Genomic DNA, 15,442 nt, shown 5'->3' with positions numbered 1-15,442 from the left:
AGCGGCCTGGGCACACATCATACTGTCTGTTCACCGACGGAGAGGGTGCAGGGAAGACTGTCCACTGTGGGGCGGGGTGCTGTGGGCCTGGCCAGACCCGAGCCCGGACATCGGGTGACGAGCCCACAGCCCCACGGCTGGTCACCCGGCACAAGGCAGGATGCAGAGGCGGACACGGCCCTTTCCAGTCCTGGGAAGAGCTCGATGGGGCATATGGCCCATTATGGGAGCCAGGCCAGGAGGGCTTCACAGGGGAGGTGACACCCGGGCTGAGACCTGGGCTGGTTGGGAGTGGCTGGCAGAAGCAGGGTGGATTCTGGTCAGAGGGTCAGCGGGGCAGGCCCCTAGGTGACTGGCCCTAGGCTGGCGGAGGAGCCCTGTCCTGCAGCTACTGAGGCCAGCAGCAGGAGAAGCAAGGCCCCAGAGGTGTGGCTGGGCCTGGAGGGCGCGTTCGTCCAGGAGGCAGGGCGCAAGGTCAAGGGTGGAGCGGAAGGCCCCATGGACTGGACCATGGAGGGAGCAGGGAAGGGGCTGGGGCTCCACCAGGACGACAGGGGCCTCTGAGGTGCTGGGAGAGCGTGCAGCCCCTGTGTGTGCGTGTGTGCGCGCATGTGTGCATGTGTGTGTGCGTGTGTGCACGTGCATGTGTGCGTGCATGTGTGCGTGTGCACGTGTGTGCGTGCGAATGTGTGTGCGCGTGTGCGTGCGCGCGTGCGTGCGTGTGCCTGTGTGTGCCTGTGTGTCTGTGTGCATGCACATGTGCGCGCGTGTGTGCATGTATGTGCATTGCGTGTGTGTGCGTGTGTGTGTGCGTGCGCATGTGTGTGTGCATGTGCCCATGTTTCCCAAGAACACGCGGCCCCAGTGTTTATGGGTGTGGGTGCATATCTCCCACTGTTGGTGAGAATTCTGTAGTCATGCCTCTTGCGAGGCTCAGGGACAGATATCGTTCATTACGCAGCCATCAATTTAAGCCAGGCTTACTGCGCCTCGGGCCCTCTGAGTTGGGTCTGCACCTGCTAGAGCGGCAGGGCCCCACCAGTTTCCGTGAATCCTACGAGCCTTGCTCGGAGCCCCGGGGTCAGCCTCCCTCCCCATGCGGGCAGGCCCCCAGAAGGTGCAGTAGTGGAGCCAGCCTGGGTGGTCTGGGCCGTGGGGACAGCACCCAGCCGGCGGGGCCGCCTCCTGGCTCTTACAGCTGCCCGGCCTCGGGGCTCCAGTGCTTCTGTTCCCTCTGCCTGAGTGCTGTTCCCTCAGCCACAGTGAGGTGGACTTGACCACTGCTGTCCTTGCCCCTGCCTGCCTGACAGTCACTGAACAGCCCGTGTATTATAAGGCAGGGCCTGGAGGAAGGCGGCTGTCTGTGACACGCAGGGCAGACTGTACCCAGTCAGCAAAGACGTGTTGGGTCACATGAAGGTCGAGTGAGTCCTGCTTGCCAATAGAACTCAAAGACATTGTGTGGAAACAAGTGGCCACCCGCCCAAGTCCCCACCACTACTCTGACCCCAAGCTGGTGAGGGGTTGGGGTGCCCGGTGGGCACCACCCCATCCCATGTGGACACCATTGGCCCCTGAGACAGAGCAGGCTGGGGCCCTGGGCCGCCCAGCCCCTCCTGCAGAGCGGGGCACCTGTCGGATGCAGGAGTCTGCCTTGGTCCTGTGTGCCCACCGCTCAGGGAGGAGAGCCCCCCTTCACAACCAAGGAGTCCCAGTGGAGGACAGCATCTCTGCCCAAGCTCTGGGACCATCAAGATGTCTCCATCAGCGGGCCAGCAGCTGAGTGGGGCCAGGGGTCGTGTCTCCCCCATTCTCCAAACCCCAAGGGTCTGTCCAGGCCTGAGTCTCACCAAACCCACCTTGGGCCCCAGCTCAGATTCCCCCACTCCACCCGGGTGCTCCTCAAGCCCCGAGTGGCTGTGGCTTCCAGCCTGGCTGGGCCCCAGTCCACCGCTGGCCCCTCGCAGGGTCAGAGCAGAGCTCTTGCACGATGTGGGGGCCCTGGGGGCGTAAGGATGAACCAGAGCCCGTTCCCACTCTGGGGTGAATTTATCGAGCCTTTCCCATCACCCATGTATCACTTCATTTTTGTGCTGAACGTCAGCTCAGTCCCACAAGGTGGCTGTGATCAGCCCCCGTTTCAGAGGAGGGGACCGAGGCTCCGTGGGAGGCAGCGCTGGTCGAAGCTGGCTGGCTCTGGTCACCCCTGACTCCCGTGGCTCCCCGGGTGTCTGACTCCACCAAACACTGAGCTCTAGAGGGTCACGCAGCTTTGCGAGCCGGGGGTTGATATGTTCGGCCGTCCCAGCTGCCGCACGAGGAGGTACCCCTCCAGCTGTGAGTAACTCGTGTGACATGTCAACACAGCACCCAGGAGGACAGGGAAACCCCAGCCACGCCACTAATCACTCTTCTCACACGAGGTAGTGATCGTTAATGTGCACGGGATCTCATTAATTAACTCCCTGACTTTAATTAACTTCTTGCCTATTTCACCTGACATAATGTATTATCACAAATGTCAACTTTGCAGAGTGTTTGCCTCTTGGCACAAAGTGAGATGCGTCACACAGATGTTGCGGTTTGATCCTGTGTAGGACAGGAGTCCCCCATGCGGTGTGGACGTGCCACCGGCGGGACACGACAATGTCTAGATAGAATACAGAGATCCCTAAACAGCAACCAAGACTTCATCATCATAATCAGGTTTGTCCCCAGTCACACCACCGTGGCTCTTTTTGTCCCTCAAACACCCTGCTGATGATAAACGCAACAGCAGAGTGCCTGAGCACAGAGCAGTGTAATCTGGGGGGAAATTTAAAATTTCTACCACGGTGGCTCCTGGGTTCCACTAGGGCATGCCAGGCATGGGAGGTGAAGATGGAGGACCACCGACTGAGACTTCCTCAGCTTTTAAACTTGTCAGGATGACAGATGCCCTATTGTTAACGGGGCCTGCAGTGAAAGGTAGAGGACAGGGCCATCGTGCTGAGAACCCAAGGCTTCCTCTGCTGTCACCATGACCGCCATGACCACCCTCGCCACCATCACGGTCGCCCCCTCCAGCTTCGCTGGCCCCATGCTCACGCCTCTCCACCGCCATTCCCAATGCAACGACAGTCAGCATTGCCCTCACGGTGCGACTGTCTCAGAACTGCCCCACCTGTGGGCAGCACTGCCAGCATCAGCAAGGCCACGTCCACCCCCACCGTCACCATCGTTCTCACCCACATCCCCGTACTTCTGGACCACGCCCCCAGCACGCCCCCATCCCAGCATAGCTTGGGGCCCTTCGTAGACACTAAGGTTTGTGGAGGGGGAAAACTCACATCGGTCACGGTGGCCGGAGAAACCCAGAGTCCCCGAGCTCACCGATGACACGCCATCCCCAATGCAGACGTGTTATTATAACACGTATGATGTGATTGCCGCTCTGGGTTTGTTCACCACCTCAGCTCCGCCGCCCTGCCAGGACCACGGTTGCCCTCTCTTTTGGCTCCATGGCCACACCCATACCTTGGCCACTCGGAGATGGGCTGAGCATGGGTCCCTGAGGCTGCAGACTGGGTTTTCTCCTCTGTGTGTCTCAAATCCCCAGCACAGGGTCCACATAGTCAGACAGAAATGGAAATTATGTACAGGTTGGCTCTGGGCCCCATCACATCAGAAATTGTCAACAGTGTGAATTCCCCAGCCAAGATGGTCATCAGACCCTTGGAGAGCAATGGAGGCTCCCAGCAATGAAGTTCACCTCACGAGGGTGGGGGCGGGGGCAGTGAAGTGAGCAAGCCCTGTCCCCCGCAGCCTCAGTGCCAGTAATCAGTCCAGCTGAGTAGAAGCGTTTGACTTAATTTCATAGCTCAGTAGGCATTCAGATGGAACACGGAACTATCTGCCAGCCCTTTGTTTAGCTGAGCCCTGGCACTGCCACCCCCTTAAATCATCTCTGCAGGGGACTTCTGACTGTTTAGATGCAAATGCACCCCTGACCCCTTCTCTCTGCACTACCTGTGCACACACACGTCACACGCACACATGCATTGCATGCTGGCATCACAGTCACACATGCATCATGCATACACACACAACCACACGCCTGCACAGTGGAGCCTCCAAGGCCTCAGCACAGCGAGGAGAGAGCCTTGGGAGAAACTCGTGCAGGATGCAAAGGGCCCTGGGAGCCAGAAGACCTGCTCTGCCCTGTGCATTTAGCTGAGGATTCCTTTTCTGGACCTGTTTCTGTATTTTTCCTTTTTTCTAAAAATGCCTGTTAGGAGCCGGTTCAGTGCCAAGAGCACTGTGAGTGGGGCTGGGGGACATCTTCCCTCTTTATGCAGGTCAGCCGGTTCCTCCTGCTTGGCTCCCACCCCATGGGCCTGGCCAGGTGTGGTTGTGAGGTGGGCTGAGGCAGGGCTGGACCAGGTGGGCCTGGCGTCAGAGGAGAGGGCACCATCCTCACCAGCCAAGGTGGACAGTGTGGGAATGGATGGCGACACTGGCCCCTGGGGTCCTTCTGGATGTGGCAGAGTGGACCCTGGGCATCAGGAGGGCGGAGGTCAAGCCCAGTGCATTGCCAGGGCCCTCAGGTCAGGGGACAAAAGGTCCTTGGAACCAAGCGGCGGGGAGGTGGACTGGCTGTGTGATCAGCGTGGAATCAGCCGCTCATCCCGTTCTTTTGCTGCCTGTGTTTGGAATCATGCCCAGTTTGCCCTGCTCCAAACGAGCGCAGGAGCGAGTTTATCTGATTTTTGCTGCTGGCTTGGCCATGGGATGGCTTTGGCCAGCGGATGTTAGCAGACAGGATGCAGGCTTGGCCCCTGGGCTAGCATCTGCTGTGGGAAGGTGTGCCCAGCAGACACGGGTCCCAGAGGCACGGAGCCGGGTGACCACACATGGGCCAGAGGCGGTGCCCCAGCCTGCCTGCAGCCCCGAGGGCCAGGAAAAGGAGGGCTCCTCCTAAACCGCCAGCTAGGAGGGTGGTTTGTGACAGACATTACCGCAGCAGAGACCTAACTCACACACAGGCTTTTATACTCCTGAGAAAATACTTCACCCTTTCTGAGCCCAACTGTCATTGTTCATAAAGGTAACAGTATGAGTGTAGCTTTGTGGGGAAGTGTGTTAGTCACTCAGTTGTGTCTGACTGTTTGTGACCCCGTGGACTGTAGCCCGCCAGGCTTCTCTGTCCGTGAAATTGTCCAGGCAAGAATACTGGAGTGGGTTGCCATTTCCTTCTCCAGGGGATCTTCCCAACCCAGGGATTGAACCTAGGTCTCCCGTGCTGTAGGCAGATTCTTTATCATCTGAGCCGCCAGGGAAGCCCAAAATTTAATTCGATTCTGTCTGAGCCTGACTCTGGAAGCGGCTCAGACCTCCTGAGCTCTTGGCTAGCCGCTGCCTCTCCAGCCTCCAGCTTGGAGTTTGCAGATGGCTCCTCCAGCCTCCACCCTCACAAGGATATGGCCTGGGCAGCCGCCCTCGTGGCTGAGGAAACCAGGACCCAGGGGCCTGAGGGGAGGTGCCCACGCGGTGGGGGCGTCACGCTCCCAGGCCTCCAGCTGGTCTGCGATGGGCTGAAGCAGGTGGCCTGCTCCCACCTGCGCTGGGATTCTGTGCTTCTCTCTCTGGCTGCAGTAAATGCAGACGTGTGTGGGGCCAGTCAGATGCGCAGAGCACCCGCGAGATGCACCCGGGCTCGTCCGGGGGGCTCCCGCCTGGCAGGCAGAGCCGCACTGCTGACCCTCCGCTCAGGATGCGGGAGGCCGTGTTCCAGCCGGGAAGAGCTGCCCCTGCGTGTCCGTTAAACAGGGGTTTGCAGAGACGGGACCCAGCGGTGCCCCTCCACTGTCCCTTCTCCACCAGTACCGCCCGCCCCTGCAGGTCAACTCAATCCAGCCACAGGGCCATTAAATCAGGGTCCCGTCAGGCTGAAGGATGAGCCGAAGGGACTGGACGTATGAACAGCGTCCAGTGAGGATGGGGCCGCACACAGTTGCTAAGTGTGTGTCACCACCCTGTGGACTGTCATTCCCTTCACGACCTTTGACCTCCACGGTGCTGGAGACACAAGGGTCCCTGCCCTCCTGGAGCTGGATGTCCGATGGGGGAGGGGCACAGAAAATCAACAGAGAAGTCCAGCAAGTGGCTGTAGGTGGGGGTAATGCCACAAAGCTGGTACCAGGGGGTCTTGATGGCAGCAGGAGTGGACGCGGGTCAGCTCAGCACACGTGGTCACCGAGCGTCCACGTGGTCACCGAGCGTCCACACGTGGTCACCGAGCGTCCACGTGGTCACCGAGCGTCCACACGTGGTCACCGAGCCTCCACACGTGGTCACCGAGCGTCCACACGTGGTCACCGAGCGTCCACGTGGTCACCGAGATCCACACGTAGTCACCGAGCATCCACGTGGTCACCGAGCATCCACACGTGGTCACCGAGCATCCACGTGGTCACCAAGCATCCACACGTGGTCACCGAGCATCCACGTGGTCACCAAGCATCCACACGTGGTCACCGAGCGTCCACGTGGTCACCAAGCCTCCACACGTGGTCACCGAGATCCACACGTGGTCACCGAGCGTCCACGTGGTCACCGAGCCTCCACACGTGGTCACCGAGCGTCCACACGTGGTCACCGAGCGTCCACGTGGTCACCGAGCGTCCACACGTGGTCACCGAGATCCACACGTGGTCACCGAGCGTCCACGTGGTCACCAAGCCTCCACACGTGGTCACCGAGCGTCCACGTGGTCACCGAGATCCACATGTGTCACTGCGGGCTGGACAGGGCTCACAGAGGATGCACACTCAGGCTTATCCAGTGGAGCTCGGGGGCTGGGGGGTCAGATGCAGTTGTGCGTCCTCACTCTCTGTGAGCACGAGGGGGCAGCAACCGCTGGGGTCGGGGGTCTCTGAGACAATGTGGGCTGGTGGGGAGGGTGTCCTGAGCAAGGCGCCTGCTTGCTCAAACCCAGGTGGGAGGGAGATGCTGCGTCCACCTGCCTGGGGACGGGGTGTGCCTCCGGCCGCCCCCACCACTGTGTGCTCTGGGCTCAGGGAACAGCTCTGGTCTCTGCTGTCCATCGTGAAATGGGCAGCATGTGAGTGTGTGATCTCCTTCAAGGCCCCTTTTGTCCCCAGAGCCTGACCTGTGGTGGTGAGGCGGGCAGTGGGCACCAGGCCCTGTGGCAGCCTGACTCCACCCGCAGGGTCTGCCACTCAGCTGCAGGCGCCATCCCCGCACCCTTGAGCACCCAGACGAGGTGACTCCCTGAGGCCGAGTCTCCTGAGGAAGGACCAGGGTCGTGATGCCAGCTCTCCCTAAATGCTGGGCAGCTTTGGCTGAGATGACAGACACTCAGGCACGGTCCTCAATGACCAGAGCTCGGAGTGCCGGATGGAGACCCTCACGTGAGCAGAGACTTCTGGCAGGAGCAGGTGGGGGGCCCTGCCCTCTCTGCCAGCTGCCCGGTGGGTGTGTGGAGGGCGGGCCTGGCCTCGTGGGCCCCGTGGATGAAGGTGTCCCAGGCCACAGTCGCACCCCGTGCTTGCCCGTCTTCCATGGCTGCCCTGGGGCTGTAGGAGCGGAACTGAACGGTTACGGCGAAGGAAGGCTTGCACAAGTGGGAGCATTTCCTCTGTGGAGCTTCACAGAAAACGTTAAAGAGCCCTGGTCCTGGGCATATGAGCATGGGGGGAGGAGCAGGCTCCAGACGGGGTGGAGGAGGGGCTCGTACATCTGGAGAAGCTGGGGTTGTGATTCCAGGGGTGGGCATCCCAATCAGGCCAGGGACCCCAGGGCAGACTGTCCCACGCTGTCGCACAGACTTGAGGGCTTGCCCTGTGTCTGAGGCTCTTGGGGCCCCAAAGGCTTTGAAGGTTGGCCGACATGCTGTCCCCACAAGAGGACGCTGGGCAGTGACTGCAGCCCGCCCGGCAGGTTCTGGAGCATTGGCGGCCCGGAGATCCCCGCACACCTGGAGGGAAGACGCCACAGCGCAGTCAAGGCATGGAAGTTGCTCTTGAGCACTACTTGATTTGTGTTGAAATAAACATTCCAGAAGGAGAGATAAAGGAGAAGTCTCCCAAAAGAAGAGAAAATGCTCCCAGCTGTCCTCTGACTTGTCCCAGCCACACCCTCCAGCTCACACGAGACCCAAGCATTCTGTAGGGCAGAGGCAGGCAGTGGTCTCTACCATTGCTGTCAGAGAAGGAAGCCAGCTCATCTTAATGAGGGAATCAGGGAAGACTTCCTGGAGGTGGGGGTGTTAAATAAGGCATTGGTGTGGGGCTAGAAGGTTGGTGGAGAAAGATGATAGGAGAAAGGGCATCACAGAGAGAAGACAGTGTGAGCAGTGTCTCTGAAGTAAGAGGGGCAGCAGGACTTTGGGGGACAGTGAGCGATCCAGTTTTGTTGTGGGACAGACTGGCCGTAAAGTTGCTGTTAAATGATGAGGCTGGACAGGAAGACCTGGGCCTGGCAGTGGATGACTTCATCAGGCACATGTGTTTATTTTAATTTGACAGATAAATAGGAAAACAGTGTGCTCAGAGAGCAGGGGCCACTACTTTTTAACCTTTCTTTATCCTCAGTACCTGGTACATTCGGGCATATTAGGGGGCTTAATTAGTGTTCACTCAGTGGATAGTGGATGGTTAGGTGGCTGGCCGGCTGGCGGGCTGGATGGGTGGATAGCTGGATGGATGAATGGTAGATGGATGGATGAACGGTGAGTGGACGGGTTGACGGGTGAATGGATGGGTGGATGGGTGGATGGATGATGGTTGAGTGGATGGCTGGATGGGTGGATGGATGGATGAATGGTGAGTGGATGGAAGGATGGATGAGTGGTTGGGTGGATGGGTGGATGCATGGGTGGATGGGTGGATGATGATGATGATGAAAGTTGGAAGGCTGGAATGGAAAAATGGGTGGTGGATGATGGAAGATTAATGGACAAATGGTTGGAGAGACAGATGATGGACAGATACAGGCATGGAGGCATGCTGGGGTGAAAGGATGGGAAGGCAGGCAATGCGTGGGGAGAGGAATAGATAGACGGATGGGGGGATGGATGGATTAATGGGTAGATGGATGGGTGGGTGGGTGATGATGCCTAGATGGACAGATTGGCTGGTGATGAGGGACAGATGGATGAATACATTAGTGTGGTTGGGTGGACGGGTGGGTAGATGGATGTACATTGTGGATCCTGCAATTCCTAGAGCCAGCATAGATGAGGAAAGGGTGAGTATTTTTGGGGGGGCTATCACTTATTAGAGATAACCACATCTCTTCCCACAAGAGAAGTCAAAGATCTTCCACTCAGAGGCAGGTTTTCACCTCCCCACTGTACTTTGAGGTCTAAGTTTCTTCATAATCGTGTCCCTTTGTGTTTGGGATTAGTGTCCTAGGCGTATTGTTTTTAAATCATGAAAATGCTGTCAGGAAAGTTACTTAAGACTTGTGAGTATGTTGCGGAGAGACAGAGAAGGAGGGAGGGGGAAGGAGGGAGGGAGATGGTGTGGGGTGGCGGGCAGCCCCACGATTTGCCTCCAGACTGCCAGTGGGGAACGCTTGGCCTGGCAGGCTGGCTCCCAAGCTGTGACTCAGGGCTTGGACCTGGTGAGGCCTCGGTCTGAACGGGGCCGCCTGCCCAGCTGTGAGCTCCCCGCCTCACGTGGGCCCTGGGCCTGTCCCTGGCTGCGGCCGGGCCTCGCCCGGGGGCCCCATCCCTGCTTGGTGTCTGGGTGGCTCAGGTGGTCAGCTTCCTCTCCGAGGACCTACTGTGTGTCCCCGGCATTCACTGTCTTCTGGGGGCAACCAGCTGCACCCTGATCCCAAGGTGGTGGGTCCCCGCGGAGGGACTCGTGCAGGGTGGCACCAAGGGGGTGGCACCCCGGAGTTGGGACAGGTACCCCGGGAGGTGGAGGGAGAGCTGTCTGCGTGGGTGCTCACGGTCCCTGGGGAAGGCAGTGGGCATCCCAGGGGACAGGCAGGCTCGGCGCCCACGTGAGTGTGAAGCCCAGCTGCACCTTTTTGAGCCAGGACCACCTCCTTTCTCTGCCTGGACGGCCTTGGCTTCCCACTCCCCGAGCTGAGCCCAGGGTCTCTCTCCAAGCAGACAGAGCATCATGCTTGTAAGGCCGGACAGTCAGGGGACTAAGCAGGACACACGTCACCGAGCCTGCTTGGAAGGACCTCGCTGCTGCAGGTGCACGACGGAAACCTCCCACAGCCCGACGGTCTGCTTAGGTATACTTCGAATTCTTACTGAATTATATATGAAGTTTTCTACAACACTAATGGATGTACTCAATATGTTAACAGAGGGATCATCCTGACCTGTAATAATATTCGGTGAATTATGAGAAGTAACAGTTTAAATAACCTGTGTTTTTTAATCCTAACAAGCAAGTTCCCACCCACAGCAGCCCCGTGGGTGTCGGACCTCCCCCGCTTTCTGGAAGAGCGACCATGAGGACTTGCCCCTTGGCCCCACGCCACTGGCTGCGGAGGACCAGGGCAGAGGGTGGCGCTTGGGGCCACTGGCAACCAGACTCCTCCCCCTCGGCACCCTCCAGCCTCGTCCTGTGGGCTTTCCCAGCGCCTGCCCTTCCTGCCGACGGCGTCTAGGGAGCCGGAGGCTAGCTGGCTATGAGTGGTCAGACCCTTCAATGTTTGATTTCATTGGGGCTGCTTGTCATTGTGTTAATTAAAGTTCGAAGGTGTTGGCAGCAGCGAGGGTGTGGAGGGAGCGTGTCCAGTCTGGAGCAGCCGTGCGTTGGCCTTTGTGTGTCACTGGCTGACAAAGGTCCATCTAGTCAAGGCTATGGTTTTTCCAGTGGTCATGTATGGATGTGAGAGCTGGACCATAAAGAAAGCTGAGCACCGAAGAATTGATGCTTTTGAACTGTGGTGTTGGAGAAAACTCTTGAGAGTCCCTTGGACTGCAAGGAGATCCAACCAGTCCATCCTAAAGGAAATCAGTCCTGAATATTCATTGAAAGGACTGATGTTGAAGCTGAAACTCCAATACTTTGACCACCTGATGTGAAGAACTGACTCACTGGAAAAGACCCTGATGTTGGGAAAGATTGAAGGCAAGAGGAGAAGCGGACGACAGAGGACGAGATGGTTGAATGGCATCACCGACTCGATGGACATGAGTTTGAGCAAGCTCTGGGAGTTGGTGGTGGACAGGGAGACCTGGCGTGCTGCGGTCCATGGGGTCACAAAGAGTCAGACAAGACTGAGTGACTGAACTGAACTCTCACTGGCCGAGATCCTCCGGGAGGGAGTGGCGGGGGGGCAGGGACCACTGTGCCTGGTTGCTGAGAAAGGAGCAAACAGCGTTCTGCTGGCCGGTGGCCGGGAGGGGCTCCCACGAGCCTTCCGGAAGCCCCTCTGTCTGGGCCCATCAGGCCCATGCACACCTCCCGTCTCACCCCGATGACACTGCCAGCCTGTCCCTGAAACACAGGACCCCTCCCTCGGCAGCGTGGCTCCTGCGGGGCTCTGCACGCCTGGCTCCCGCTGCCCGCCCTGAGCTTGAGTCCCGGGGTGGGGCCACCCTGGCTCTCAGCACACAGAGTCCCCTCGGAGCGGATCCCGCCTCAGCTGCCTGCTGTTCGCGCCTCAGCGCTCTCACTGGATGGCTCAGGCTGGCAGGTGGACCGTGCCTGTGGGCCAGTTGGTCAACAATGCCCGGAGCCAGGGGTTGAGAAAGGTTCTGAGGCTGCATCTGGGCTGCAGGGGAGACGCAGAAAGCAGAGGGTCAGTCCCTTCCTGACCTCCGCCTTCTCCAGTCCCTTCCCAGGAGGGTGGGGGCCTTTGGAAGGGCCCCTGAGCCCAGCAGGCTCTTCTGTTTGCAGAAGGACCAGCCCCAGAGAGGGGAGAGGCAGCCCAGGCCTCCCCACATGGGCTTGAGGTGGCAGGCAGGGAGCGCTCCCTCCGGACGGGTCAGTGTCAGGTGGGCGTGCTTCGGTTCAGTTTTGTCTCCGACCTTCTCTCTGGGTGTCTGGCTCAAGCCCCGAACACGCTGCTCACATCTGGAGGTCAACAGAGGGGGATGAAGGCCCCACCCCGTGGCGCAGCTCTACCTCCCCCCCCCCCCCCCCCCCCCCGCTCCTCTCGGCCACCCCCGCCTTCCTCTCTGTCCCCCTCCCTCCACCCCTCCCTCCACGAGAGCCGCGGCCTGGCCGTCCAAGGGCTGGGCTTGGCCTCAGATGAGGCGTCCCTGTGGACAGCGGTGACGTCACGGATTAGTCTGTGGCTCCCAGGGTGTGGATTGAGAAGGTCTGCTTCCCTCTCCAGACTGGCGGTGGGGGTCTGGATGCCCGTCCCCTGGTGTGACCCTGAAGGAACACAGAGGGAGATTCAGTGAAGGACAGTGGGTGTGGAGGGGCAGGCTGCCCAGGACGGCCTCTCCTTGCTGGGGAAGACCCTGGAGAGCTGCTGCCTGCGCTAGGCTGTAGACCACCCAGTGGAGGGGCCCCGGGGAAGGACCCCTCCCCACCAGGATCAGTACCCAGCGGACGGACGGCGGTTCCAGGCCTCGGCTGACTTGTGTAGCCCAGAAACATCTGTAGAGGTCGTAATCCCCAGCAGCTGTGAGTGTGACCTTATTTGGAAATATCAGCTTTGCAGCCGTAATCAATCAGAGGAAGGGGAGGTCCTCCTGGAGTCGGGGAGGACCTAATGCAAGGACCTGAGAAGATGAAACTTGGACAGGCAGGCAGGGAGCCGGCGGCACGTGCCGATGAGGCAGAGACTGGTGCAATGTGCTGCCGCCCTAGGAGGGTCGGGGGCGTCCTGCCGCCCCTGGGAGCTGGACCGGTCCTCCCCCTGAGCCCCCAGAAGGAGCCCTGGCTCTGGACTTCCGGCCTCCAGGCCCCGAGGGAGCGGACCTCTGTTGTCTAGAGCTGCACAGGCTTAGGAATTTGGTGGCGGCCCTAGGGGCCGGTGCCAGCCGGGCCTTCACTGCCTGTGGTCACTCTGGCCGGCAGAGCCGCCGTCCTCGCTGCAGCTGTCTCTGCCCCCATCCGCTCCCTCTCACACGGGCTGATGGCGCTGGTGCTCCGTGCCCTGGGCTGGGCTCCGGTGATGCCTGCGCCAGCTTCTGAGCAAGGGATGACGGTCTCCGTGTCCTGCTCCGTCTAAATGGTAATGCAGAGGCTGTCCCACTGCCTGGCCCTCCAGTTCCCCGTCTGCCACCTGTCCCTGGAGGGACCCGCACCCCTGGGCTGGGCTCCGGTGATGCCTGCGCCAGCTTCTGAGCAAGGGATGACGGTCTCCGTTTCCTGCTCCGTCTAAGTGGTAATGCAGAGGCTGTCCCACTGCCTGGCCCTCCAGTTCCCCGTCTGCCACCTGTCCCTGGAGGGACCCGCACCCCTGGGCTGGGACGGTCATGGTCTGGTGCTGGGCACGGGCCGCCGTGGGGCGACAGCGTCCGTTTGCCGCGTCCTTTGTTCACAGGGGGGACACATGCCCAGATGTGACAGAGCAATATCATCTCGCTGGCAGCCCTCGGATCCCCAGATAAGCTGTTGATCGGACGGCCCCTCTAGTCTCTCGCTATCTGGCTTTATTTTGCTGTAATAGCGGGGAAGATGCAGTTGGTAACGACCCATGACAGCTGCTATATGGATATTCCCAGTCTTGGGGAGAGAGACAGGAAAAAAAAAATAAACACTTGATAAAAGTATGATTGAAGATTAATAGTTGTCTGGTGACGATTCGCAATGAAACAGCCCATAAAGAGATTACTTGTCTACAGAGTCCAGTTGCTCCAGGCTGCAGAGAGGCTGGTGTTCAGAGAGGGTGCTGCTGGGCCGGGGGGGGGGGGGGGGGGACAGGTGCCTCCGTGCAGGCCCTCGGGCCAGCCCCGGGGCTCGAGGCGGTTTCAGGAACTCTTGGCCAGCAGCTTGGAAGAGTCCCAGCTTGGGGAGGGCAGATGGAAATTGCTTTGGAACTGTTTATTTATTTATATGCCAGCATGTTTCAGAAAGGATTTAAAGAGGCTTAGAAATTGCTTTGTCTAAGAAGCTCCTAGTAATCCTCAAGGCTCTTCCCCAGCAGTGCAGCAGATACTGTGGCATCAGAGAGCCAGGTGGGGAAGGCTGGGCCAGGAATAAGACTCAGGTCCTTGTGCTAACAGTAAGGACGCTGGGTCCCATTGGACTGCAGGGACCTCAGTGCCATGGGTGGAAAAGCCAGGACTGAAAACAGCTCACTCACTCATTCATTCATTCATTCTCTCATTCATTTTTTCATTGGAATCCTGCATCCTATGTGAAATTTTGCTCATCAGAAGAAACCAAGAGACTAGTTACAAACTGGGACAAGTTATCTTGCTGCAAACATAACCAAGGAAAGGTCAATGTCCTGAATACAGAGACACAGCTTGCACCTCCGCCCAGAGGAGACCCCCTTGGCCAGTGAGGACCAGGAAGTGACTTTGGTCACTGGCCATCAGGGGAGGCAGGTCCAAGTTCTGGAGGATGTGACGGTGCCTGTTAAATTGGCAAAAATTACAAATTGGAGATGAAAATCACCTGGATGGGGGAGCAGGGGCACGGGATACAGGACAAAGGGTTAAGCGTGGGTGGCTGCCGTGGCTGTGTTGCTGAGGGGGTTATGAGGGTTTATTGCATTTTACAAATAACAGAGTAAGTGCTTTCGTTCCCTGTGGCCACCAAACAAATTGGCACAAACTAAACAGCTTAAAACAACAGAAATTCATTCTCTGCCAGCTCCAGAGGCCTGACAGCAAGCTGTACCAGACCCCCTCCCCGAAAGGCTCCCGGGGACAGTCCTTCCCGCCTCTCGCCTCTCCCAGCTTCTGGTGGCCCCCGGGGTTTCTCTGGCACCTCCAGCTCATTTAACCGGAAGCTTCCAGGAGCAAAGCCTGTTCTGGCCAGGGGGCTGAATCCGACCAGACCCCAGAACAGAGTCTCATTTATCTGAAAGTGCTATGTGTAGCACCATGCAAGTCTCAGGTGGCGCCTGATTTCTGTTCTCAGACTGATTATTTAACACCTCCCAAGGGCGTCTCCACGATACCATCGGAGGAGATAACGGTGTACCTCTTGGCCCTGGGGAGCCTGCCAAGCTCATCTGTAGTATCTGGGAGTTTGAGTCTCAATCAGCACCTGGAGGAAAGGCGTGCCCACCCACCCACGTGTAGGGGGGCGGTGATGGGATGTGGCGACTTTGATGGGTTCAGCATAGTCCAGATCTGCGAGTCTCGAGTTCCAGTTTCTGCCATTTCTGAGCTTATTGACCTGAGGCAGGTCACTGTCACCTCTGAGCCTCAGTTTTCCATCTGTAAAATGAGAAGGCTGCAAGACGCGGGTCCACCCAGAAGCCATCTCAGCCTTTAAGGTGCTGCCCCTTTAAGGAGGGCGGGGTAGCGGAGAAGGTAGCCGCGCCCCCTTCC

The sequence above is a fragment of the Cervus elaphus genome, chromosome 6 (assembly GCF_910594005.1).
Source record: "Cervus elaphus chromosome 6, mCerEla1.1, whole genome shotgun sequence".
Taxonomy (NCBI): domain Eukaryota; kingdom Metazoa; phylum Chordata; class Mammalia; order Artiodactyla; family Cervidae; genus Cervus; species Cervus elaphus.
This window is presented reverse-complemented; position numbering follows the sequence as displayed.